We start from the raw sequence: 26,652 nt of genomic DNA, 5'->3' as shown, positions 1-26,652 counted from the left end.
GCTCAGTTATATTTTTGGGATGCTTTGCTGCGCCTGGCACAGGGTGCCTTGAATCTGTGCAGGCCACAATGAAATCTCAAGACTATCAAGGCATTCTGGAGCGAAACGTACTGCCCAGTGTCAGAAAGCTCTGTCTCAGTCGCAAGTCATGGGTCCTCCAACAGGATAATGACCCAAAACACACAGCTAAAAGCATCCAAGAAATAAGTGGCCTTCTATGAGTCCTGATCTGAATCCTTTCAAACATCTATGGAATGAACTGAGACTTGCAGTCTGGAGAAGGCACCCATCAAACCTGAGACAGCTGGAGCAGTTTGCTCAGGAAGAGTGGGCCAAACTACCTGTTAACAGGTGCAGAAGTCTCACTGAGAGATACAGAAGACATTTGATTGCAGTGATTGTGCAAAGGTTGTGCAACAAAATATTAGGTTGAGGGTGCCATAATTTTTGTCCATGCCATTTTCATTTGTTTTTGAAATTTGAGCACGTCTGTATATAGGTTATTATAATGAGATGTGTATATATCTGTCTGTCTATCAATAATACTATAATACCATTACAATAATACCATTTTAATTGTATTTTTAGTGATTTCCAAAACATCTCCATATAAACGGGGGGAAAAGTTTCTGTATTCAGACTGTAGGAGATCACGGGCAATTAATAATTTATCATATAATGCAGTAAACCAATATGATTGCAGGTTTTATTCTAAAGAGTATTTATACTCCAGTTTTCTGTTTCTTTTCTCCTTACAGCTGCACATCTTTTAGAGAGGTTTATAAAGAAGTGTTTGTATGCACAATTTTTTTTTTTTTCTGTCAGTGTACTTCCTTGTCAGATTTATTATTAAAAAGCATTTTGAAAATAAAGTAACTTCTAGATTTACAAATTTATGAACTGCCTTTCATAAACTAGCTCCTGCTTTTTCCTGTGTTCTGCCATGCTGTCTGTTTACACAGGTCCAGTCGTTTTTGGCAGTGGCCTCCATCCCGCCACTGCTAGCATGCAGTTCACATCCCCTTGTGGTGCAGAAGACTGTAGCTGGAATGTTTATCCACTGGGCTATGCAGAGAAAAAATAAACCACCATCCATGCTGTGGGCATAAGTTTCTTTGACATGCTTTTCATGTCGGAAGAAACCCCACTCCAGCAGTTTTATTGAAGTGCTATGGAAATGTTTATGGGCATGTCTCGTCTCTCATACCTCTGTACATTTGTTTTTTTCAGCGCTATAGAATACAGCTTTTGTAAGACAGGTCAAAATGATGGCTGTGGAGTTACCACCCCAACGCCGTTATTAAAATGCATTTTTGATTTGCCTCGATTAAATGAAAATCATCTGCAGGGCACACTTCACCTGCTCTTTTCTGAACTTGGAGAGTGTTTTCTGCTCAACGAAGCTGCCATCTGTTTTTTTTTTATTATTATTTGCATTTTTGCAGCTTAAAAAACACACCACTTTCTGAAATGGTATCATTGAACACCTCAGACAATGCAAACTTCACCACTTGACCACTGTGAATATGTAGGGGAGATGATTCAGAGAGAATAGACATAAACCAGGATGCACTATGGCCTAGAAATCCCTTGTTGAATCACTGGAGACTGAATTGGCTAAACAGCCCCAGTCCCTGTTGTTTTTTCTTCCTATAAAAGTCTCTAAATGTTTTGAATATCACTTTGCACTCACTCTAAATACCTAAGGGTTACAGACATACCTTCTGAAAGACCATGACTTCTTTCTGTTTGTGGATTGATGAGACCATCATCATTGATATTAATTATTAATAAATCAAAACCCTCCATCAATACTTTAAAAGGCAAGAAAGGCAAATATACTTGGCACAGCAGGAACAACTGACTTCTGTGATTAATTGCATACTGTGAGTATACAATGAATCTATTTATTTGGGACTTCAGAACTGCTAAATGAATGCCAAATATGATGTCAGCAGAGTCTCTGTAACTTGCTCATACAGTGATTATGCAGGTTGAGAAACTGCTATTGATGGTTTGTGACACTACAGTTTTTCCTGGACAACATATTTTGAACCAGACTGATCGAAATATGTGCATCACTGTGCTAAATAACTGTAGCATTAATTGAAGTTACAGTACTGCGTGTACAGTATACATAACTAAAATGTAAATATAGCACAACTGTGATTTACATTACATCTTTATTGAGAAAACATGTTACTGTTTCTCTTGGTGCACCCTTGTAAACCATAAAGTACTAGTATGTTTTAGAATACCTGAATTATGTCTTTTTTTTTTTTTTTTTTTTTTTAAGCTTAACAATAGTTTTGAACTTGAGCCCAATTACTCAGTTCATAGACACACTGTCTGTTACTGAACTGCAGGGTTTTCAATGGGCAGCTTTTTGGGCATTAACAAGATACACAAAACAGATCTCCTTGAGCTCTAAATGGATGGCAAACTATCAAAAGTGTTTTCAGCTTTCACAAAAACATTCAGCTTTTATCTTCAAAGCTGTCTGTAAAGTAGCATCTTTTAGAAACAGGTACTTAACACAATTGTGTAGCCTATGTCTGAAGTGTGGTGATTGGGAGCAGTTGTGACCTTTATAGCTTGTTCTACATACCAAGGTTAGACTTTCCAATGTTGTTTGAGGTAGTCCAAGTCCAGTACTAATTGAGTTTTGTGAAACCAGCTGATGACGTCAAGGGCAATACTTAGCCTCCTAGTTCAAAGGTGAAACTCTTATTTTATATTTCCATATCAAACTAAACTGAATTACACTGGTTTTTATGTGTTTTGTTTGCTTCATTTTTGGTGGTGGTGGTGGTGGGAGGTCTTGTTACAAGTAACAATGAAATAGAAATCCATATACTTCTCATCGCCACACATATATTGTAAACCACAGTTCCTCGGGAGAATTATTTGAAATGTTTCAAGCCTGGAACCTGAGAGGTAATTAAACCTTGTTTTACATTGAATATTTAGTTGTATATATTTGTGTTTTATTTTTTGCTCAAGTTGTATTAGACAATCTGTTTGACACATATGGAATTCATTAGCTTTTAGGTTTATCTGAAGAATGCCAAGAATATGGAGGGTCTTTTGGAGAATGTTTTTGAGGATTTCACGAATCAACCTCTTAAATTACTTTAAAAGGTGTGCAACTTAAACAGTGTCAGTGGGCTTCAGGGTGGAAAATATTCTCTCCTTTAAAAGTTGACTTCATATATTTAATCTTTCTTTCTCTGTCTCTTTCTAAAACCAGTAATAAACAATTAAAGAATTTAAAAAAGTCAGAATTTTCCATTTATTTCCCTTACTCATCCCATGAAAAATGTAATAAATTAAATGTTAGTTTAAAACTGCAGAACTAATACGGTTTTCCTTTGTAAACATGTTTGTAACATCAAAAATGTCCGAGGGCTATCTTACAGAACTGGCAAGCAGACAGAAACTCGAATATTGGTGGACTGCACTAATATGGGCATATTCCCAGCATTAAAATAACTAAATAAATCGTGACTTGCTCTGCAGCATTTGCTTATTTATAATTTATTTATTTCAGTTGGTAACAAAGATTAATTTAATTTGTTTCTAATAATGGCGGTGATTATTTGAATTGTTTTCACACAATACTGAGAAAAACTTTCAGAGCCAATACACATAGCTGTACGTTTCCACCATTGTGACGCCTCGGTTTCGTGCAACAGCTTGACTGAACAGAAGTGAACCAAAAGGCATTGTAGTGCTCAGACAGAGAAGTCACGTATAGGTAGTTCTTTGAATTTGCTCAAAGTTCAGCCAAATTGCTTCAAGTCAGGATCCAAGAAACATTTTCAGTTAAATTCAATGCAGGGGTCCTTAAGGGTTTGTTTTATGTGTTTAATTTACAGGGAGTCTCAGGGGGAGCCTGTGGAACACATTACACACAGATATATTTCAAACACCACCACCAGTAATCAAAAATAAAACTCTGTATAAACAAGGACACGTCCAAAGTTTGCAGTGTGCTGTCTTCAGCTGTTCCCTACCTGAGTTCTGTATCAGATCACTTGAAAAACAGCAATTTACAATGTGCTTTATCCATATCTCTGTGCACACTGTATATACGGTCCTTCTGCGTTTAAGAGAACCTAGAGAAAAAATATATACTGGATGTTGCACAACACCACTTATTTATTGTATTACTTCTCCAATATTGGCACTGATGCCTACCCTACCCCTTGGCACACACCAGGGATGAAGCGTCATGTTTTGCATTGGTTTTAGCCCATTGTATCGACTGTGACTATGACTCATGATGTGCAGTTACGTGATTCTGGACTGACTTTTCTCCACATAGGACCGTTTCTAGCAGGACTCAAAATGTCACGAAAAATCTGAGCTAAATAAAGGGTTACCTTCTAAAGAGTGAGTAACTCAAAGCCAGCTTCTCCCTTGATAGTCATCAGGAGGAGTTACAAGCCTCCTGATGCTTAATCTGTGTTGGCATTCTGTTTTGGGGAGCTAGCAACATTTCTATCTAAATCCTGTCTCCATCAGATAAGGAGCAGCAGGCCGACCCACAGGACATTCCAGAGGTATTGCCGAGTCCCTCGTCGTGATGTAGGCTCCATCCAGGGAGCAGATGAATAAAAGCCTTAGGAATGTCAGTGGAAGCGATAAGACTTTTGCATGAGGGTCACTGTCTATAGCTTTGGTGCCAATATTATGCAGCATCACAGGAGAACCTTGTTGTTTTCTGTTATTTCAGTGTTATCGACACATCTGCAGTTGCGCTTGCAGGTGTTCTGATCCGCTCTGAGACGCCTAGAGAGATTGACGGGTTGCTCTTGTGCAATATTGAACAAACATTGGGTTGGGTGGGTCTGTCACAGGCCTCTGTGTGGTAGCCCAATGCATGTTGTTAGAAATATATAAATACAAGAATTGTCTGCTGCATAATTTATTTTCATTTAAATACAAATTCATAGGATTATTTAATTTCAAATCCCTTGAGACATTTGTTACATCATTTTTTTTTTGTATGTATGCTACTGTGCAGCCACTGTGACTAAAAGTGTATTCCATGTAATGATGTCAAGATATGTTAATGTGTAAATAAAATAATGCTTTGTAATTGCTAATTTTATAAAGAAACAGTTCAGTAAATATAGGCTCAATGATCCATTATAAGATTCCACTGAAGATTGTCCACAAGGAATGTTAAAACGATGTTGAACTATACATATGTACTAGTGGAAAGTAGCAGAAAAAACCATCTCTGATTCCCTTGAAGATTTTTATTACATTTTCCATGTGTTTCCAAATAATTGATGAGCTCCCACTTGATCTTTTCCTTTTATTAATTTCAGAATGCCTTCAGTCCCTTCAGAATAACTGCAGACTACTGATCGGCATGATAAAACTCCTGGAAACACTTACTGGAGAAGTCAAATTAATGTAAGATGCCAAACGGTTGATTTTGATTGAAGTTTGTTTTTTGCCAAAGGGAAAGCAATATCCCTACTGTTTTTACCTTCAACCACAATGAATACTCTCACTCACATGGAGAAACCATGTGTGCTGTGCTCACACCATTTATTTATTATACCAGTGTTTTGTATATATATAAGGCCAATTCCTATCTGCTAATAATTGCACTGTTTCTGTTACGATATCCTCTCCCAAAATAAAAAGTCTGAGGTTATGGTTCAGATGACTTTTACAATTATATTCTCTTCTACGCAAGCAGATTAAAGATGAGACTTTAAAGCTACAGGGACAGGGAGAAGCACAGTGAAGGAAAGTAAGGCACAATGCTACTGAAAACTCTCTTTTAGCTTATGATTTAAATCACTAGTTATAGAAGACAGTTTTAATTGATTGTGGTCTCAGTGGTTATTATTTTAAAAGATGTCTATTTACACAGTGTGGTACCAGTGAGTTATGTTAATAAATAATTGCACCCGAGACTCGTGTCCTCGCTGCAAAGATGATTCTGTGCTGACTCAAGGAGAAGACAGACTCAGTAGACTCAAGTGACTCAACAGAAGCTGAGCTGAACAAAATCATTGTGAACAGGCTGGGTAATGTCAACTTCCACAATGGGTAGCAGCAGTGAGAGAAAGCAGAATGCGTGGTAAAATAATAAACTGTTGAGACATCTCAAATATGTGGCTCTGCTTATGGGAAATTATTATCCCCATATTGCGTTCTCTCATCACTGATTAATATACCTAGACGTATTTAGAAGAGAAAAGGCAATATTATTAATTGATATGTAATGAATATATGTACAAATAGAACTTTTTTTTTTCTTTCTTATTCTATATTCCCACCACTTTTCAAGTGTATCATATACATTATAATGAGATGAGTTTGTCATAGTAACAAATAAAACAAATTGTAACAAACAAAACAATACCAAATCAAGATGGGAATATAATGTGTTCTGTATATTCTCATGTAATATCTATCCTCTAACCATCTATCTCTCAGTTTCTACAGAACCTCAGAGTGCTCCCACTTGACATTTTTGACAGGGGTATCAGTTTCCGTAAGTAGGAAAAGCAAGAAATAAAAACCTCATGGATTGGTTTTGGAAGGGAAGGTCTTCCATTTCCTGACTGTTCAGTTCTTGGGGAGGCTAATGAGCAACTGCAATGCACACTCATATTTAGCTTATATAACCAAAGGGCAATCATAACATTTCTCCCCAGCTCCTGGGGTGACTGTGGATTTGCAACTCGAAACGTATTGGCCCCTGTGGATTAGAATTCTCGCAAGAATGCTGTCAGCAACAAACCTATTAAGTGTTTTGTCTGGGAATGCAAATTGTAAGCCATTTGAAAGCACATAGCTACTGCCAGTGCCCACATGGTCCCTTTGCGACGTAGTAATTTGTTTTATTCTATGCGGTTACATTTTAATAGCTGGTAAAGTTTTCATATTCTACCTAATATGAAATGGTTATGCAATTTAAATCGGTTCCCCCCTTATGCAAAAAACATTATTATGGTTTTCAATAAACAATCTAATAAATTATTCCCAATATGTCTTGTGAATGTCAATTAAATGTAAAGCTTTGTGACAGCTGTAGTGTTGTCTAGTTGATATATGTAATTAATACTTCTGAATGCCTGGTAAAGTTTTTACATGGATTCAAAATCAAAATAAATCATAAAACTGCAGGGCCCTAGAGATATAAACAGTGTGCACAACTGTTGTACACAGTGATCTCATCCTTCAGAGATGCTACTGATCAGGTCAATTAAGTAGTGTAGGCATGTCTGACTTCTGTGTTGCTGTGCATTCTGGGATCGAAATGCATGACATTGATCTCCGTATTATGCAATCTGCAGTTGTTTAGTATAATAAATGAAACGACAAGAAAGAAAAACACTGTTTGTGTTTGTTAAACTATTAATTCCTCCTTTAAAGGTCTAATGTACATGAAATTCTCTGTGTCCCTATTGAATTCCTAATGACTAATAAGGCTAGAACTGTAATAATGAGGCCTCCGGTATGGACTTTTTATAAACAACATGGGTTTTAATTTTCACATCTCTTTGGTTCATCCAAAATGCTTTCTTCATTTGGAGACAGCTTTGCCTCTTTAGCTGCTACAGCAATTTCTTAGCACGTCAACCAGTAACGGCTCCTATTCCCTCTACTCGGCTGATCCGCATAAAGGGATCTTTGTCATATCTGTCTGCAAAATGTATGAAGTGTGTTGGAATGGAGGCCAGTTTATCCTCTGTGTGGCCCTTTTTTTTTCTTAATCAGGGGTAGAGAACGGCTCTGTATTCTCATGTTAAGCTTTCAGACTAGCCAGTTGTACAAACATACCTATCAAAATCCCCCAGCCACTGGAATGAAGGTGGGGGGGAAAAACACCTCCAAGAAGTGGAGTAGAGGGCAGGTATCCTTTGCAGAGGCCTGAGGTGGAGTGTACACACATAAGTTGTATAATTCTGCTTTTGCTGGATCCAGAAACAAATTAGTGTAATTAGAGAGTGCCTGTCTGAAGCCTCTAAAATTAGAACGATGCTTTCCTCCTCAGAACAGCCTGACATTAAACACAGTGAATCAGCCCATGCTATAAAGCTGACACTGACATTGTACCATTTGTTATTAGCCAGTTCAATGCCATAGAGTGCTAATTGTCCTTCTCCATGTTCACTTCAATAGTATTTTATGTATGACAGGAAAGAGTTAGAAAGAGAAACTTATAATACAATATTTTTGATTAACATATACTGTGTTTTGGACCTGACATGTGATAAATATATCAATGCATGCTTTAAATCTGTTTAAAAAGTTTATTTATACCTCTTTTTCTAGTATACCCTACAGGGATATATATATATATATATATATATATATATATATATATATATATATAATATATATATTTCCATTACCTTAGCAAGTGAACAAAGGTGTTTTCTGGGGTTTTGGTTTGTACTTTTAAGTGTAAAACGTATTGGGAAGGGAAGGAAATTATCTCAGGTTTTTATGACTCACAATGTAACCAGTAGAAAATATCTAAACAAAACACAATACTGTCCATATTGAAGCCTCACGGGGCCTTTTAGCTAAATATTTCTGACTAAAATTATTGGCTTTTTAAGAATTCCTTCCACCACAGTGGTCAGTGCTTCAAGGCGTGTGGGAAGCATAGTGTTCAAGTGTCAAACCTGGTGTTCATCATGATATCCTTGAGCAAGCCGATAATATCTGTGTTGACACGTGTTGCCGTCAATGGATTTAAGATGACAGTCTAATGTGTATTAATTAGCCTCATCACTGTTTGACATAATGGGACCCTCAGTGTTGGGGTAAAGCTTGACTTGATGAAAGCTACATCAGGTTCTGGTCTCAGACTACTCTCAATGATAAGGGGAGTGTAAAACAAGAGTCAGAAGTTCAACCCATCAGTGTTTACTCCCGTCTCATTATCTGAACGATTATGCGATTTGCTCCTCGGTCTTACTCTCCAAATAAAGCCTGAAATTCCCAAAGTGAATACATGATTTTTTATATTTTAATATATATTCTGCTCTTACACTCTAATCTGACTGTGGGGAGATACATTCTTCTCTGGAACAAAAAGCTTTGAAGATCACCCTGTCATTCTCCAAGATGAGCAGACTGTTATACCAGACTATGGTTTAAACATGGTTTACTATTTGCTAGGCAAGCGGAAGTGGGTGGTTTTAGATTTAAATGTCTCACATTTCACATTTTTACTTACTTACAGGTTACTGTAATGTAGACATGTATTCATGAAACCTGATCTGGACAAATATTTCCATTGTGTCTCATTGGACTTTAGATGAATCACCATTAACAAGGAGGAAGAGAAATCAAAAACTAGAGATATTTTCAGGGTAGTGTGTCTCCAGCTGGTTAGAATTGGTTGGAAAGAGCTTAAAGATGAATTGCTCATTTTAATTGGTTGAAAGTGAACAAGAAACTGGAAACGTGGGACATGATCTATCATGATGATGATGATGATGATAATGATGATGAAGGGTAATGTATGCATAAAACAATAGCATACATGAATTGCTTTTTTCATTATTAATATCTATTGATACATTAACTTGATTATCTCCTAGCAGAAAAAACTAAATACAAAAGTTATAGTCAGAGTCTGGAGTCAGGCACACATTTTAACTCCACTTTTCTGTTCTCTGTTGAAAGATCGAAGGCTGAGGTGTTATCCTTTCTTTTCCCATGTACATATGACATGAACCCTTTAAAACAGTGCAACAATTCTTTTTACTTATCATAAGCACCACAATCGTTCTTTTTTCTTTGGGGTACCAAATGGTCTATTACATCAGTGGTGAAGAAGTGTGTGTTTTGAGCACAGTCAGTATATAGGCAACCAAATTTGCCTTTTTCCATTCAGCGGCATCATACATTATGTGAAAGTATCGAGATGTGGTGCCAGACAACTGCCGTGCCAGTGATATTGTTGGTCCTGATGAGGTGGCTTTTTGGAGCCAAGCTATGGCTCCAATCACAATATTGAATGAAAACTTAAATGCTGACAGGGTTGGTTTTTATCCAGGGATGGAGTTTTATAGCTGTCGTAGCATTTTCTTTTCAGAATTTGTCCAGGTGACAAACAATATTCTTATATTCTTGCTTTTAGGTATACTCTTCATAAAGGTTAATCCTCTCCTGTATCTTTCATTTGCTAGTTGTTGTTTTTTAACACAAGTAATTTACCTCACACACTTTTACTGAGTTCTGATGTTGATCAAATGTTCAAGCCCTGACCCCAAACATAGACTGTAACCCAATCCTTAACCCTGACCCTCACCTTATTATGTCTTGTATACCTTGTGATCAACAGAAGAACTCAGATGAAGTGCATACGATGGTCATGTGTTATTCCTGTGGTATTCATACATCGATTTATTAAGGATTGGTGCCAATTGTTGTAAAGTGTGACCAGTTTCTCTATTTGTTTAATGAAGGTTGTAAGTTTTTGTGGAATACAGTGATTATTTATTTTCTAACTTCTTTTCCTACCGCTTGATGGGGTGTTAATGGGTTTTTTGAATTGACAGTGCTGGCTATGGGGCTGTTTATCCGTCATTAGCCCATGGTGTTTATGGCTCTGACATTTTTATTGTGCATGTACACTACATCCATCAACCCCACTCTGTAATGCTATTTTAAGTCATAATAGTATGTATAATGTGTGCATCCTGATTCAGCAAAGGGCTTATGCACCTGGTTGCAATTTTGTTTAACCTCTGTTGCACAGAACTTAGAAATCCAAACTGAGATGTCATTACCAATGCTGTTTTAAGTTCGCAATAGTAATAGGTTTCATAGACGTGCATACATAATATAAATGAAATCATGCAGAAAAAGTACGGTATAATAGGATAATCTATTAAGCAAGACGTTAGATAAAATGAAAATGTTCTGTATTCATATTTCCTTTTAGGAACCAGAGAGTACACTGTGGTTTTCTCAGTGAAAGAAACCCTAAATTGCAGCCCAACATGTTCTAACTAGTAGCTACAGGCAAGTATTTCTCTGGTAATGAGATTTTGTAGTTTCTGAGCTCTGTTTAGTTTCATGATAGAACTTCATTACCACAAAAACATATAGCACTGATACGCAATTTCAGTTCGCTTCTGAGGAAAACATAATTTACAGCGATTACTGTGTACAGTCGCTATATTATAGTTTTCATTAGTGGAAAGGATCCAGAAAGGATGTTTGCAAAAAATGAAATGCCATGGTTTTTAAGGAAAGATGAATGAGGGAAGTATGGCAGAAAGATTTGGATATTTGCCAGTTGAAGGTCAACACCTCATTTCTGGTTTTCTTAGTTGGTGTGCAGGTTAATCTGAAATACACCCTATAAAAGTTAATAGGTTTTAGGTATCTAATTGGAGAGCTGTAAACAGTTTTCTGATGACAATGTTCAAGCACTCGTGTTTCTGTAATAATTAAATGATTTTCAACCTAAACTGTGCATAGCGGCTACGGAATAACAGCAAAATTAATGTTCTGAAGTACAGGCTTTTTAGAGACAATTAGTTGATCTTGTATTATAATAGTCTCCTTATAAATGCATCACATAATTTAACGCGGAGGTGTCCAAGTCTGGTCCTAGACATATAAAAAAAACATGAATATCTTCAATAAAAGTTTTAATTTATTAAATTTGTTATTTAATTTATGTTATGTTAAGCTAAGGTTATTAAATACTAATAATCCACATCATGTAAATCCATTAACAAATGCAAGATGCAGAAAACTACTGCATATTCTAAAGCAAGCATATCTGTGTTAAAGGCCTCTCATAATGATATGCATGCTTCAGACAACATTAAAATATTGATAACTGTTAATTAAGATATTTGTTTGTTATCTGACAAATTATTTAACATACAAACATGTTTAAAAAGGTGTTGTAAAGGAGGTCTGTAAATTCAGGAATTACAGATGCAAAGAATTGTGGGAGAATGTGACAAACTGAGATTTTCCAGAACCTTCAAGAAACTGCTAGATCAGGTTAATAGACCTGATTGTAGATATTAGTATCTAACTACCTGGACAAGGAATTGGGGATGAAAGACTTCGTCTATCTTATCTTTGACATTGGTTAAGGTATTCCATTAATCAAAAAAACAAAACAAAAAAAGCACAGATTCAGGGAAGCCATTTTGGCAAGTGTGCCCTCAATGAGCTTTACGATTGGCAGTATCCAATAAAAGGGAAATTGTGCGGTGATGTGGGCCAGATGTACCCCAAACTTAGCGCCTCTGTGCTCACTGAAGCCTCCTAAAGTGCTCCAGCACTCTGGCTCACAGTAATTGAGTCTGACCTCTGGTCCTTGGCACAAGCCCCTGCTACCTTCAAACAACTACAGGTCTGTCTCAGTGCCGGAGCAGTTCCTCTACGGCTTGTTTATATTACCCACTTCAATCAGCCTAATAAACGAGGCCTCTACCTTCAAAGGGTTTGCAACCTGGCACGGGCAGCTCACCTGATGAAAGCTTATGTTTTAGCCGACCTTGAGCTTAATGGGGGGACGATTCCCTTCATTAAATGAAATGCCGGTAGCAAACTATCCAGAAGATGAGTCTTTTACTTTTAAGGAACAAGTCCACAGAAGTGTCAGAAGCAAGAAGGCTTTCTTTGAAATACATTTTTTTTTAATTCCTGTACTGAGGTATGCCAGAATATATATGTTTTAATCCATTGCAACATTGAAAAAGAAAAACAAACCAACCAAAATATTTTTTGAGACTTCTGAGGAGATTGACCAACTGGGGTGAGTCTAGTCCAAGTGCTGAAGTCAGTCTGAGGACTCAAGAAGTATTTGAAAGAGTCAATTGAAAGCAGCATTTGGTTTCTTACATGATCAAATATCTTGCATTAGTAGAAACTGGAAAACTCACAATAATGTGCCAAAAAATAAAATAGCATTTACTTTAAACTGCATCTGTCTTTTGAGGTTACAGTGAGGGAAAAAATTATTTGATCCCCTGCTGATTTTGTACGTTTTCCCACTGACAAAGAAATGATCAGTCTATAATTTTAATGGTAGGTGTATTTTAACAGTGAGATACAGAATAACAACAAAAAAATCCAGAAAAACGCATTTCAAAAAAGTTATAAATTGATTTGCATGTTAATGAGGGAAATAAGTATTTGACCCCTTCGACTTAAGGGCAAAACCCTTGTTGGCAATCACAGAGGTCAGACGTTTCTTGTAGTTGGCCACCAGGTTTGCACACATCTCAGGAGGGATTTTGTCCCACTCCTCTTTGCAGATCCTCTCCAAGTCATTAAGGTTTCGAGGCTGACGTTTGGCAACTCGAACCTTCAGCTCCCTCCACAGATTTTCTATGGGATTAAGGTCTGGAGACTGGCTAGGCCACTCCAGGACCTTAATGTGCTTCTTCTTGAGCCACTCCTTTGTTGCCTTGGCTGTGTGTTTTGGGTCATTGTCATGCTGGAATACCCATCCACGACCCATTTTCAATGCCCTGGCTGAGGGAAGGAGGTTCTCACCCAAGATTTGGCGGTATATGGCCCCGTCCATTGTCCCTTTGATGCGGTGCAGTTGTCCTGTCCCCTTAGCAGAAAAACACCCCCAAAGCATAATGTTTACACCTCCATGTTTGACGGTGGGGATGGTGTTCTTGGGGTCATTCCTCCTCCTCCAAACACGGCGAGTTGAGTTGATGCCAAAGAGCTCGATTTTGGTCTCATCTGACCACAACACTTTCACCCAGTTCTCCTCTGAATCATTCAGATGTTCATTGGCAACTTCAGACAGGCCTGTACATGTGCTTTCTTGAGCAGGGGGACCTTGCGGGTGCTGCAGGATTTCAGTCCTTCACGGCGTAGTGTGTTACCAATTGTTTTCTTGGTGACTATGGTCCCAGCTGCCTTGAGATCATTAACAAGATCCTCCCGTGTAGTTCTGGGCTGATTCCTCACCGTTCTCATGATCATTGAAACTCCACGAGGTGAGATCTTGCATGGAGCCCCAGACCGAGGGAGACTGACAGTTATTTTGTGTTTCTTCCATTTGCAAATAATCGCACCAACTGTTGTCACCTTCTCACCAAGCTGCTTGGTGATGGTCTTGTAGCCCATTCCAGCCTTGTGTAGGTCTACAGTCTTGTCCCTGACATCCTTGGACAGCTCTTTGGTCTTGGCCATGGTGGAGAGTTTGGAATCTGATTGATTGATTGCTTCTGTGGACAGGTGTCTTTTATACAGGTAACGAGCTGAGATTAGGAGCAGTCCCTTTAAGAGAGTGCTCCTAATCTCAGTTCGTTACCTGTATAAAAGACACCTGGGAGCCAGAAATCTTGTTGATTGATAGGGGATCAAATACTTATTTCCCTCATTAACATGCAAATCAATTTATAACTTTTTTGAAATGCATTTTTCTGGATTTTTTTGTTGTTATTCTGTCTCTCACTGTTAAAATACACCTACCATTCAAATTATAGACTGATCATTTCTTTGTCAGCGGGCAAACGTATGAAATCAGTAGGGGATCAAATACTTGTTTCCCTCACTGTATTTGTTTAATGTTTAAGTATGAGTTGCATGTCCCAATGTAAGTGAAAATTACTTGCTTTCATAGACAGCAGAATGAGGTGAAAAATTACTTGGTTTGGTGAATATGTCATTCCCATATAAAGTATTCAGTGTCAAGCAACATCCTATCAAATACTGCACCTTAGTGTGAGTTCCCAAAGGCCATGTTTGCTTTTTCCAGCTGCATACAAACATACATATACTTACCCAAAATAAAGTAATATGTTTCAAAACTCTGCTTTTTATTCTGTTTGTGTCAAATTGTAGTATATTTTGTTATTATGATTAATTATAATTGTATTACATTGGGACATAAAAAGACAGTGTAATATTTTAGGCAGGATTTTATCTATATATTAATGAGGCTAATTAATATGAGCCTGAAAAAGTTATACTATCAAATTGAATTATATTTTATTTACAATGACACCATATTGATGTATGAGTTGTTTTGGATATACTGCTGTGGAAACCATAATTTCTGTACAAAAGCAGGCTCCTGTTTTCCTTATCACTGCTTACAAATCCAATAGGCCTTTGTAGCATGAACTCGGCCTCAGTATTGTGCTTCTTACCCCATCTGGCACAGTTTAAAATGACACCTGCTGTTGACAGCAAATAATGATCTCCAACTGCTCAGGTATTTTGCCATTTACTGTTCTGAAGAAGGTAATCCAGCCAGGCTGCAGGACTCCAAACCGCCCTGACAGCTAGAGCAGAACCTAGGCATTGGTTTCAGCCAAATAGCCTGTGGTACATTTCAACACTAATACATAGGAATGAAGGGATGGGAGAACATTCCTCTGAGCTTCCATGAAGAAGAAAATGACTGCTAAAGCTGTCAACATGCTGTCATTAATAAAAACTGTAATTACAATAGGTATCATGGAATAATAACCGTTTATATTTTATTTTGGTTTAATACAAACCAAATGACTCTTAAATGTTTAACAAGCCACCTTTGTGTTGTGCCCAGTTCCCTCTCAGATATGAACATGCCCATCCTACCCATTGTATTAAATTACAATACATTGTATGAGTAAGTGGGACACTTTTATCCTCTGCAGGAGATGATAAAAGTTATAGTCTTGGCTTGCGGTCCACTCTACCCACTTTGGGTTGGATAATATCTTGTGGCAGGTCAAGTTCAGTCACCACTTCCATTTCTGTTTGCAGAATGTGTCTATGGCCACCATTTCTGTGTCCTGTAAAGCACAAAACAAGTAGGCAGAATGTAACGGTGACCTTAAACTTCTTAATTGGCCCTAGCTTATTGATCAAGCATCTGCTGGGTGTCCTAGAATAATACAGCATTTCTCTTGATGAACAACTCCTGGTGACCACATGTTAATGGTCACAAATACCACAGACTCTCTCGTGTCCATGCTAAAATGTGCTAAAGCTGCTATCCAAGTCAAAGATGATGCTGCTACTACAAAGGCCTTACTTTCAATTTTGGCCACTTGGGACAGTGGTAGTTTAAAGACAAATCCCCATACAGTCATGAATTCAAGGGCATGAGGTCACAAATTCATAAACATTTTGTCTTCAATGTTATACAATGGCAGCACTCACATTTTTATTGTAATAGATTAGCTCTTATTAGATTTGCTATTTTTTTGGAGGATAAAACTGGGGAGCAAAAGTTCAAAATGATACAGTGAAAGCAGAGTTATATGTTCTACAATTTATTGAGAGTTGAAAAATAATAATCAAATGACTTATTGCTTTGAGAGTTTGAGACTTAAACGGGGCAGTATCACTTTACTCTCCGAGCATGCATACAGAAAGCTTACTAACACCATCCATCCATCCATTTTCGAAACCGCTTATCCTGGCGAGGGTTGCAGGGCTTACTAACACCAATAATAAAACAATCCCCAAAAATGACAACAGCAGGTATGCTAAAAATATTAGACGGTATTGAAACAAATATTAAGATCCAGGGCTGGAGTGTGCTTCACGTTTCAAGTTCAGCTAAGTCCCACTGAAACCCTTCAGCAAAGGTGATGTGTTTTTCAAGGGAAGGGACATAAGGTATGCATGGATTGGAGTAATACGTATACTTGGTTTCTTAAGACATTTGCAGCAACACGAAAAAGAAATATACAGCCATTCAGTATGTGGCCCAAGAATGTACCTTGTGGGCAGTTTAGGCATGTCTGGGAGTATCAGTTAGTTGTTAGAGGAGTAGTGCACAGAGAGGGGCATTGTACAGAGACCTCTGGCCAGACTAAAACACAGACACTAACCAACTGCCTCAACCTACAACTAGAACCTTTTGGTTTCAGATGCAATGCTGATAAAAACATTCATTGAAATGAGCAAAAGTGATCCTTTTTTGTTTTGTTGATTTTTGTTTTCCTGGGAAGAGGTATTGACCAAAAAGCATGCATCTGTCTGAGACGTGACTGAATGTCAAATAAACAATGGTTTGGTCAGAGTCATGATAACAAACCATCCATTCATTAATGTAATTACTACCTTTACCAGATATTTTAGTAAGTATGAATTATCCATCATTTCAAACATTTTGTTTTTATCTCTTAATGTACACCACTGGACACTAATTTGCCCTTTAGTCCTAGCTTTAACCAGGTTGTTTACTGCCTATAACTTAGTTTGGCTTAATTTCGTTTGTGCTATTGCATTGTATTTTGGTAATTATTATGGGGCCCGAACATGATACATTCAATGATTTACAGCCATGTTCACAATAAACAGAATGAATGAAAACAATCTCTCTTTACAATCTTCCATCACATTCTGTAGACCCCCCAGTTGCTATGACTGCCAGGTCATCCCGTGCACTCCCACACTGACCTCTGAGCAGGGAATGCAGGGAAACTCTCTGAGCTCTGTTGTCACCTCTTTTCACATTTAGCCTAATTCTTTCTACAGAAGGAGAAGATCTGAGGTAAGCGATGTCAAACTCAGTTCAGTTCTGGTTTTCATTCGGGCTTTCCTACAGTGAGCTGGGATTTGCTTTAGTAGCAGTATTTGATTGAGTGGCAAATGAGATACATCTCTCTGGGTCTCAGGCTAGATAGGAGAGAGTGTAAAGAAGCTTGAATCAAGTGCGTTTTGAAGTATGTCCTTAAACAGGTCCAGTCTTGTCAATTACTTGTTGGACCTAAACCAACCTCGCTGGGGCTCCGACACAGTTGACAATTTGATACACAGCACCATTTTGAACTGTACAGGCCACCACCTGTGGGTATGTTTAAATAGCACCGGAAAGGGGCAAACCACAAGCAGTCGCTTATATGAGGAGGCTGTTTTTTGAGAGTGACTTACATTCTGGTTTCTTTTTTTTGTTGTTTTTGTTCCTTTCATCAATATTTGTGATAAGGGTTGGGCTTTATTTACGGCTGTCTACTTTTTCGACGTGCTTAATGGTAAGGAATGTAAGCAGATAATGTGGAATGCCTAGGAAAAACACTGGCTACCGCAGTCTTATAAAAGCACATCTGTGGCACATTATGGGTTCTCTGTAATGTCACAACAAAATAACAACATAATCTATACCTGCTTTAATACATTATTGAGCCGGTGGAATGTGAAGCTGATTAGCTGACGAAATCACACTTCAAAGCAGCGCCCTATGGATGCCGCGTCCACAGATAAGGATGAAAGACCTCACTTGTTTTTCATACTTTCCAACACTGAGGATGACCTCTGGTCCTCAGCTGTAGAATAAAAACACCTACACTCACCCCAGCTCCTCACACTTCTAAACACACATATATCCTCCCATACATTCAGCAGCTCAATGCTGAAATAAAAAACCCTCATCAACTCAGTGTGACTTCTTTGCTCGTCCTGGAATGCCAAACTAGAACCCTGTGGAAGGCAGCTGAATACATTGGGTCACGTACTTCACGAGTTTTTACACCCAAGGGGCCATGTGTATAAAAAAAGCGTGGATGCACTGAATCTGTCTGGCACAGTATTTGCCTGTGCACCGGACAATTTATGCTACATTTCTCAAATACATGAACGTGCTCTAGAATTACAAGCAATTTAATAAGTTGACTTATTTGAATCACAAGGAGTTTAATCACTGCACCCAGAAGTGTGTGTTATTTTTTTTTGTTTTTTTAAAACCCTCCAAAGGAAAGCACATGCTGTAACACGAATTCACCAAATCCTGTGGTTAGTCTGGCATCTGAGACCACAAAAATGGACCAGTGTTGTGCGGTATTGCAGGACTCAACACTCTTCAGTGTACGCTGGTAAAATAAAACTACAATTACATTTTTATGTAAAAAAACGCAACATTGAACTTATGCATGTTTTCGTTTAAGTCTTTAACTCACTTCTATTTACATTAAAAAGAAAATGTGTTTCACATTTAATAGCACATAGCACCAGGTCTTTGTTTCTGAAAGCATGCTGGAGTGTTTGTTTTAAATTTATGACAGCAGTTACCATTTCAAAGTGTGCGTGCTGTGGTCTCATGTTGACACCACATTCTTGAGGCCAGTAAGGCAGTAAGATTGTTATTAAGAGAAGACCTACAGCAGGAATCACCCCCCCACACACCCCAACAATAGATTAAATAGTAGCAAGAGATCTGTGTAGTGGACTAAAGAGAAAGTGGCACAAAAACAGTGGAATTGTGGTTACTGAGGAGGCTTTGGGGTAAAATGTTTAATTGTATTGTTTTACCAGAATTGATGCTCTTAACTTGAGCTCAGACAAGTCAAACATACCGTACATAAATTAGAAACATTACAATGAGAATGATATAAAACAATTGTGGTGGTGGCGAGACTACAACGGTGCATAAGGAATTAATAACAATTTGGAAGTACCACAGTGACAGAGACAGTTTCATAGTGTTCTTATGAAAGATTTCAAACCGTCTGTTAAGTATGATACATAACTGTATTGTATTAATACATACTTGGGAAGTGAGCTCTCACTGAATTTCAGCATTGCTGTAATCTCACCTGGGCCTCCCATTACCGTTTATGTTTCTTTGTCTTTCTTGATGCCTTTTCTTCAGGTTATTTTTCATTCCCCCCATATAATAGTACCCACCAGCATCTATGTACAGAACCAGACTGTTCATTCCGTCTCTCTTTCAAATTGTAGAACAAAGAAAAATGAAGCTATATAAAATGTGATTTTTCATAAAATCATAGATGAGGTGGAAAGACTATTTATGTTGTTGACCTTCACAAGTCCTCAGACTGACACCCTTTAATACACAACAGCTGATTAACAATATGAAAATGTATTTGACCATTTTGTACAACCCGATATCACATCCTATTTAAATGTTTTCCCATTGTTTATAAGGGTTTGAATAGCCTATATTCAGTAAAATCGTTGCCATGTGCATGATTCGAAAAATAAACGTGTTTTTTATCATGAAGAATCATTTGGTTTCTTACACACACTTTAATAATGCAAATGCACTTTAATCATCGTTATCACCATCAGCAGCCTATGTTGATTGATTGCTGGATGAATAGTTCCCCAAGATGTTTCCACTTGTTTCAATCTGTAGCTTCCTTTTTACGTCAGTCCTGCAAAGATTAATTATTCATCTTCCAATCTTTAATGTGGTCTAGGTCTTTTATCATCTTTTGGAACCAATTGTCCTTGGTCCACCTTTGATCTGTTCTTCTTGCAATGTGACTGACCCATTGTCATTTTAACATTTTCACTCTTTCAGTGATGTCACATATTCTTGTGTGTTCTCGGATCCATTCATTTCTTTTTCTATTTCTTCTTTTCATGCTTCTTTGCATTGTTTGTTTTGTTTAACTTTGCTTTGCTCTATCCTGGCATTGCTTTACCATCTCTTCAAAGTAATCTTCAGCATTGACGTTGGAACATAGTCATGTTGAATTCCGGAGACAATAAGTATAAGAGGAGGACCAGAGTTAATCTCAAACTTAAACCACTCTGGCATAACTGGTATTTGCTTTAAACATTTCTTTCTCAAGTTGAGGTACAGCCAACATTCTCTGCAAAGTCTATGTCACTAAATATGACTTCCAGAAGTCTGGTAGAGAGCTAGCCAAGATATGTTCTTTGTATGGTGTCATACTGCAGTTAGGAAACATCTTAAATTAAATCTGATTGTTGAAAATACCAGAATACACAGCAGGAATGTTTCTGGCGTTTGTTGTTGTTTAGCATTATCGTTGTGTTAGTGTGATGAAATGAGATCACACGGTCAGACCAGATCAGCCTTTACCAGGTCACATCAAGCCGTTAATTCAGATTTAAGTTCCTGTTAAGTTCCTGTATATATTTATAGGTGACTTCCTATAGCAAAACAAAATAACCTTTAAAGATTTGAGAACCACAAAACATTTTGCAAATATGAATTAGATCATTCATTTGGAATGTCCTAGCAAACGTGTACTTCTCTGATTTAATTATATACGAGGTTTAACATGCAATTAATCAAAGCTGAGCATGAGATTAAAGCATTCAGTTTCAGCTGAACTACGATATTATGAGAGCACCACCAACATCCCATGAAGCAATGAAATCTGAACCATATGTGAGACTAGCTGTCATGCTTGACTGAATAAGACCCAGTTACAGTTAAAGGACCTCCACGACCTATCTTGATGGTTGTGACTTTACGACTTCTCTATATAGTCCCTAGGGTTATACCAAACTACAATAGCCTTTCTCTCTTTTTCTTCCTTTATTTTGATGCTATTTGTATAGATGAAATAATGCATCCATCATTCTAATTTCTGTCCATTGAAAGCAGTTAAAATTGGGTCAGAAGAACTAGTGTGACCTTGTTTTATTAAGCTGGCTCCTTCAACTGACTATATGTGTGTGTGTGTACTTTGCAGTTTTGGATGACCTCCTAGTCTGTACGACTCGGCAAATAAGGTAGCAAACTGAATAAACAGAGATTTGCATATTTAATATGTAACAGATGGGTTAGGGTAACTACAGAGAAAGAAAGGGTCTTCTGAAAAGTCTGATTTGTAGGCTTAGGGCCCCTAATTTGAAAAGTAAACCTGTCCGTGGTGTGAGATCAACTTTGAAAAGTCAAGAATTCCTTCAAGAATTCGATCAGATCATCCTGTTGGAATTTTAAAGATAGCCTGACTATTTAGAGATTTGATTTAATTTTCTCAGATGTTAGCACTAATTCATTGCGATTGAAGTTGGAATGGATGGTTAAGGGTCACAGAAGCATAATTCCTTAGACTCCTAGAAGTCAACAAACCTGAACTTAAATGTTCCTCAGAGATATTAGCTCATCTTATTTTCACACAATTAAGTACAGAAGAATATAAATAACAGATGATAGGAAAACATTTAACACAGTTTAATATAATAATATAATTATCTCCCAGCATGGCTTTAGAGGACCTTTTCAAAATCTTATGTATGCCGCACATTTTTTATTTTCCAAATTTTGTGTACCGACAGCAGTTGCAGGCTTGGACAAGTCAACGCTCCTAGCAAAGTTTTTTTTTTTTTCATCGTTGAATGTATTCTTCCCTCAACGTTGTGTGGTCTGCTTCTATATCATGGCCGATCCAGCAGTCAGAAGCACTGCATGTGAGTCAGTGAATAAAGAGTTTTTAATCCAAAAAGCATGTCCAATTGGTGATGTAAACAGACATTACTTTTGAGTGTGATGGTGGGAAAAGACTGTCAAGCAGATCATGCCTATTCAGGGGAAGGCGGTGCACAGATTATTATCACTACACATACACTGATGAATTAATGCTTTAAAGTGGAGTAACATGTCACAAATAAGATGGGAAATAATGTCTGAATTTAATAGTGCTTTCCAACCAAACATAAATAACAGGAGCTCGGCCAAATATTAAAGAATGATCCCGACTGCAGACATTTAATTGTAAAATGCTAGACTCTGAATTCCCATAGGAATGCTAACTAATATGCAGAAGTAATATTTAAAAACTGGGCATCAGATCTGAAGATGGAAGTTTTATTTTCTTGTTTCTTTTTTCTGCATAGTGAGTAATTTGAAATAAATGTAGACAAAAGTAAAAAAAAAAAAAAAGTTCTGTATGCGAATTCTTAATATAATTCTGTCATATAAGATTATAAGATAGTACAGGATGATTTTTGTTATAATTGCAATAATTATTACCAAGATGAGGACAGGACAGACAAATGAAATTCCTACAAATAATGTTATGTTGTACTGCTGAAATTTGCACTTACAGTTTTGTAGCTCTGAACTGCAGGTCACATTCTTTATAATTTGCATGTCAACAACAATCAACTCTGAACAGGTATTTAGGCTCTTTAGATTGGCCATTCCCTGGACAAGTACTGGTTTGTGTTTTTACATCATTAGAAGCCACTTGACCTGAAAGATTGTGATTCTTAAGAACTTATTCCTGACTCTATATGACATGCGATTACTATTCAAACCAAGGTCTGAGTATGAATAGAATATTGAACATTGCAGTGAAAAAGTCAATTAAGAAATATTTTCTGAAATCATCTTTTTTTGTTTTTTATATTGTTTAATAATCGGTGATGTTTTCCAGTACTAGCCGTAAAACTTTATCTAGACCAACCCTTCGAGGGTTTTGAAAGCAGTATAATGAAGTCCTGAATTATAGAGTTAACCCTTACATGATACCATCTACCCAAGCAATGTAACCTGAATTAAGGAACATATGTTTGGTTTCTAAGACATTTCATAAAGGGGGATTTAATAAAGGAACTTCTAAATGGATAGCAAGTAAATCCTTCAATGGGTAATGATGCTCCAATATCTCAGTGTTCAGCCTCCCTTGTAGAGAGAGTCTTTTCACAATCCTGTTTTCTAAGTATCTATTAGCAAACCTGGGGGCTCTCAGGATAGTTCAATGTGAACTTGGGTTTTATAACTGCCTTACTCACAAGACTAGTTCAGCAAAGGAATTTGATCTTTAGTAGAAATGCTGTCAGTGTTGCCGAAGTTAATTTCTCGAAACCATGTTGTTAAGGATTCCGTTTCCTTTCGTATTTTAAAAACATTTTGTGAACAAGACCTTATGACATGGATGTGTAGTAATAAACTGTTAATTACTTCACAGCATCCACTAAAATGCTTACAACATATTTAGAATAATTAAAACGTGTTATATTGTGTGTTAAAATAAATAGAAGAAACAAATCATTTAGAAGGCTAATATATATATATATATATATATATATATATATATATATATATATATATATATATATATATATATATATATATATATATATATATACACTCACCTAAAGGATTATTAGGAACACCTGTTCAATTTCTCATTAATGCAATTATCTAACCAACCAATCACATGGCAGTTGCTTCAATGCATTTAGGGGTGTGGTCCTGGTCAAGACAATCTCCTGAACTCCAAACTGAATGTCTGAATGGGAAAGAAAGGTGATTTAAGCAATTTTGAGCGTGGCATGGTTGTTGGTGCCAGACGGGCCGGTCTGAGTATTTCACAATCTGCTCAGTTACTGGGATTTTCACGCACAACCATTTCTAGGGTTTACAAAGAATGGTGTGAAAAGGGAAAAACATCCAGTATGCGGCAGTCCTGTGGGCGAAAATGCCTTGTTGATGCTAGAGGTCAGAGGAGAATGGGCCGACTGATTCAAGCTGATAGAAGAGCAACTTTGACTGAAATAACCACTCGTTACAACCGAGGTATGCAGCAAAGCATTTGTGAAGCCACAACACATACAACCTTGAGGCGGATGGGCTACAACAGCAGAAGACCCCACCGGGTACCACTCATCTCCACTACAAATAGGAAAAAGAGGCTACAATTTGCACAAGCTCACCAAAATTGGACAGTTGAAGACTGGAAAAATGTTGCCTGGTCTGATGAGTCTCGATTACTGTTGAGACATTCAGATGGTAGAGTCAGAATTTGGCGTAAACAGAATGAGAACATGGATCCATCATGCCTTGTTACCACTGTGCAGGCTGGTGATGGTGGTGTAATGGTGTGGGGGATGTTTTCTTGGCACACTTTAGGCCCCTTAGTGCCAATTGGGCATCGTTTAAATGCCACGGCCTACCTGAGCATTGTTTCTGACCATGTCCATCCCTTTATGACCACCATGTACCCATCCTCTGATGGCTACTTCCAGCAGGATAATGCACCATGTCACAAAGGTCGAATCATTTCAAATTGGTTTCTTGAACATGACAATGAGTTCACTGTACTAAACTGGCCCCCACAGTCACCAGATCTCAACCCAATAGAGCATCTTTGGGATGTGGTGGAACGGGAGCTTCGTGCCCTGGATGTGCATCCCACAAATCTCCATCAACTGCAAGATGCTATCCTATCAATATGGGCCAACATTTCTAAAGAATGCTTTCAGCACCTTGTTGAATCAATGCCACGTAGAATTAAGGCAGTTCTGAAGGTGAAAGGGGGTCAAACACAGTATTAGTATGGTGTTCCTAATAATCCTTTAGGTGAGTGTATATATATATATATATATTTATTTATTTATTTATTTATTTATTTATTTTCTGTCTATCTAAGATAAGTTGTATTTCAGTATTAATAGGGTCTTCATGTATAGTATTGCATCAAATAAAGCATGAATAAATATGAAGTGACTGAAATGATTAAATGGAAAATAAAACCCAGGAATAGCCACAATGAATAAATGACTATTTCATATGAAGAAACGACTAATTGATTTATGACATTTAACCCTGTATGGGTCACATAAAATGTACATGACATACAGTAACCTGTATGCTAAACCCCTCAGAGAACTTGATGACCATTTTGAGGGAGTGCTGTGATTGTTTATAATAACAATTATTGGAAACTGAAAGGGTCAAAGGGCAAGAGTTCATTGGTGTTTAAGTGTTTTTGCCCAGGGTACCTTTACAATAATAACAAAATGTTGGGTGTGCAGTTAATAAAAAGCAGGCCCACGAAAGGGAAATGTCTCTGCATTATATGTTCAGACATTCACATTTCCTGCTAGGAAAAGGATTAGCTATTTTCCCATTAGAAAAAGAAACCATTCTCCTGGAGCTGCAAAACATCTTGAAGCAGTCAATTCCCGCTCTAATAGCCCGGCTCTTTGGAAGCAGATGACCTCTCGGGTATTTATTTTAACCAAGATGAAAAAGTCCCTGTTTCTACGATTGTTAATTGGCCAGACAGTTACTAATTTACTACTATTATTATTATTATTATTATTTATTTGGCTGACACCTTTGTCCCGGGGACCTCTTGTTTAAAAACACAATTACATTATAAACTGACAAGGAACTCTATAAAGCTAAAGCTGTATAGCACAAAAGTACATAGTGTACAGTGGTTTAAGAAGTAAACAAGTTACTTGTGATCAGATCTTTCGTCATGGGCAATATGAAGTTGCTCTGTACTAACAATAACAGTTTAAGGATAGGGATAGTGGTGGCTACATAGAGTGTCGAAATTGATGAGACTACATATTGACCAAACAGATTTGTTCTTCTGTGTGTCCAAAATGCTTTAATGTGAAAGGTGATGCTGTGATGCTGTGATTACTGGATTTCAACTGGATTTATGTTCATAAGATCTGAGAAGGGTAGTTGTTGAATTGGGCCATTGTTGCTGACATTGTCTGAGGGAGGAGTTGGAGAGAGGCTGTGATCTCATATTTTTTTAAGTTTGTCTTAACCTATAATGGTGGTCACACAATTCAGCTCATAATATATATATATATATATATAACAAACAAGTTAATTGTCAGTAAACCCTGTGGGGAGATTTGTATTGTGGAAGCTCGAGCAGTCCTAGCCCACCACGAAAGATACCAGATTATTTTAATCATTATTTTAGGCCTACCACTGATAGAGTGGTAGTGCTTCAATGCTCCAGTCCTGTTTGGTATCCAATGTTGTTAAGCTGATATTGCTTAGCTCTTGAACCCTGGCAGACTCAACTTGGCTGAACTTTTAACTGGACTCAAAAACTATTTTCTTTGTTCGGGAGACTGTGTAGAACAATAAAGTCAAATCAACTCCAGGTGATTCTCTCACACTAACCTGTAAAAGATGAGAAGACGCTGCTGGCACATCAAGGCCTCAGACTGGCAATGTCC

The 26,652-nt window shown here is 37.5% G+C and overlaps 1 long non-coding RNA gene across 2 annotated transcripts in view; it reads left to right on the top strand.

The window, feature by feature from the left end:
• LOC136717176 (uncharacterized) overlaps positions 1–26,652 on the top strand; it is a 110,572-nt gene that overhangs the window by 69,016 nt on the left and 14,904 nt on the right. Inside the window, exon 1 of one of the 2 annotated variants that reach the window (XR_010805194.1) lies at positions 17,403–17,485. The exons of the other annotated variant lie outside the window; for it this stretch is intronic. This is a non-coding gene — a long non-coding RNA (uncharacterized LOC136717176). Of the gene's footprint in view, positions 1–17,402; positions 17,486–26,652 lie in introns of those variants that run through there. 2 annotated transcript variants of the gene reach the window in all.

Source organism: Amia ocellicauda, chromosome 21 (genome assembly GCF_036373705.1).
Source record: "Amia ocellicauda isolate fAmiCal2 chromosome 21, fAmiCal2.hap1, whole genome shotgun sequence".
NCBI lineage: Eukaryota > Metazoa > Chordata > Actinopteri > Amiiformes > Amiidae > Amia > Amia ocellicauda.
This window is presented reverse-complemented; position numbering and strand designations above follow the sequence as displayed.